This window comes from Mirounga leonina, unplaced genomic scaffold (assembly GCF_011800145.1).
Source record: "Mirounga leonina isolate KUSES-001 unplaced genomic scaffold, KU_Mleo_1.0 Mir_171, whole genome shotgun sequence".
Classification (NCBI taxonomy): Eukaryota; Metazoa; Chordata; class Mammalia; order Carnivora; family Phocidae; genus Mirounga; species Mirounga leonina.
Genome location: NW_023270436.1, coordinates 6,246 through 9,080, shown reverse-complemented (window position 1 = coordinate 9,080; position 2,835 = coordinate 6,246).

Below are 2,835 nucleotides of genomic sequence, written 5' to 3'. Positions count from 1 at the left end.
GTAGTAATTTTGTTCATTCTAGTGTAGACCAGTGATTTTTGTCTTCTTTGGAAAAGCAAAATTACTCTTCCAAATACACCCTCAACTCATCTGTTCCTCATGCAGCTTGAGTGGGGTCTGGTTTACTCCAGCCTCCAGGCCCCCACCTGGAAGACCCTCCTACACGGTACTGACAACCCTTGACCAGCAACCCCGGAGACACAGGGCACATTGCTGAGTTGGTGGACGGCTCAGGGGGTTGTTACTGCCACACCTGTGCCTACGGGAACAGAGACTACAGCTCACCACTGCCTCCTGAGGAACAAGCCACACTGTCACGCCTTCCTGCACCTCTCCAACTGCAGCTCACCAGTGCCTCCAGGGGCAGCAAGCTGCACTGTCACGGCTTCCTGTTCTGTGGCCCACTGCCGCTCAGCACTGCCTCCAGGGGCAGGAAGCTGCATTTCATCCCTTCCACCGTCTCACACTGCAGCTCAGCACTGCCTCCAGTGGCAGGAAGCTACAGTTTATCGCTTCCGCCTTTGCTCACACTGCCGCTCAGCACTGCCTCCAGTGGCGGGAAGTTGCATTGCCTTGGCTTCCAGGGTCCTACCGCCACTGGAGGCAGTGCTGAGCTGCAGTGCGAGCCACGCTGGAAGTGCCATGCAGATTGCTGCCCCTGGATGCATGGTGAGCTGCAGTGCGAGAGTCGCTGGAAGCTGTGGCAGTGCAGCTTCCCGCCACTGGAGGCAGTGCTGAGCAGCAGTTGGAGAGATGCAGGAAGAAGTGGCAGTTCAGCTCGAGGCCACTGGATGCAGTGGTTAGCTGCGGCGTGACAGTCACTGGAAGAGGTCTAGTGCAGCTTCCTGCCACTGGATGCAGTGTTGTCCTGCAGTGAGAAATGGTGGAAGAGACGGCAGTGCAGCTTATCCAACTGGAGTTGTGTTAGGCTGCTAAGTTTGTGGAAATTTGTTCAAGCTTTAGTAGAAAACTAATACAGTACTCAATCTCTAGTTTAGGGTTAGGGGTTAAGGGTTAGGGTTAGGGGTCAGCTTGGGTTAATTTATTTGCCTCTTAATAAAAGATGTCAATGCTTAAATAAGACATTTTTTTCTTAGACCATTTTACAGTGAGGAAAAGTAAGCATGTATCTCAAAAAGTTAGGGAGAAGAACCGAAGGTCCCAAAGCAACACCTAAGTCAAAATATCTCGACATTTTATGTTCTATCTTTAAAGTTAATAAGAAATGTACTTGCTCTATTGTTCTTCTCACAGATGGATTTGCTCTCCCTTTCATTTTGATCTTGGCTCAAATGCCACCTTCTCAGAGGGGCTTCCTAGTGGGGCTCTCTAAATATGATGGCCCCCTTAGCCCACGCTGTTCTCTTTTTAGTCAGCATTCCTTCCTACTATTGGTCCATTTATTATATCCCATGCTGTTTGCAAGCTCCCAGGTAGAACTAGAGCTATACATTTGCACAAAGTAGATACTCAATAAATATTTATTAATTGAACCAGTTTTACTCTGTGATATGTATGGCTTTCTTTTTAAATAAAAATATCAATGTTTTATCAGTGAATTTTTGACCTTTTCCAGAATGTATTTGGAGAAATCCATTGCTCCATGAATATACATCTGTCAGTGCTGTGGCTTTGTTATGTCTCATTTTGTCCTACCCTGAGCTGCCAGGAGTGCTCATGACCCATGTATGAAGCTCAGCTTCAAACCTTAGGGATGAGTTTTGTGAAGGCTCTGGGGGGCATTTGGGGGGCTCTTCCTGCTGGACACCACCATGTCATCTGGGGCCAGAAGTGAAGTGAGCATCCACCTCTTTTCCTCGCTTTTTCCATCTTCCTCTACCCTCTGTCAGCATGTGAGTCTCCCACCAACCATATCTTTGCAGACAAACTCTGAGATGGCCTATGGCTTGGGACTCCATTGACATCACAAAGTCTCATTATAACCAGTGTAAGAGGTTTCTGTGACACTGACATGACCTTTGTTCCCAGAATATGCCACATGAAGAGCCACATGAGAGCCTGGGGGTCCAGAAAAGGTAAATGGGTTATTGTGGCTCTAGCTAAAGCCACTCTGGGGGATCATGCTGGAGGCCATCTCTGATCTTAGTCTGGCTCTGTCACGGATTTTCAATACAATTTAGGTGAGTCACTTAATCTGAGCTTCAGGCTCATCATTTCTAAAATTAGGAAACGTTTTTAGATTAATTTATTCATTCAAGAACTATGTAATGAACTCCTATTAAGTGCTAGGCAGTCTCCAAGATTGATTCTATCTCAGGAATTCTGACTCCCACCCTCCCTGCTCACACTGACTTCCCCCATTTGACACAATGACTGTTCCACGGAAATTCCATAGGGCAACATTGGACTAGCAAGTGTCTTCTGGGTGTGCCCTCACGCCATTTGATGTGGCTGAGGGGCCCTGAGCAATTCCGAACCAATACCCAAGGTTTTGGCTAATTTGCCTTGTGCTATCTTACTTGCACAAGAACAGCAGTGCCTGGATCAGGCCTTCAGTGCAACAGCTGCAAGATGAGCCGGCTTAGTGAGGACCTTGCCCAGGACACTAGCCCCATGACACTGTGAGGGTGTTCCTAGTCCCCAGTTAAGTCATGCAATGCAACAAGTGATTATACATCAGGGTGGATGATGCAAAATACAGTGCACTGAGAACATGACAAAAACATTTAAATGACAGAATAGTATGTAGGTAAACATACTATATACTTTGTAAGTGAAGGGAAAAGTAAACAATGGGGTCAGAAAGAGGAATGGGAGTTCCCAGAAGCAGGCTGGAGTAATCAGGGTGTGGGGGGTGTCTCATGGAGGAAGTGA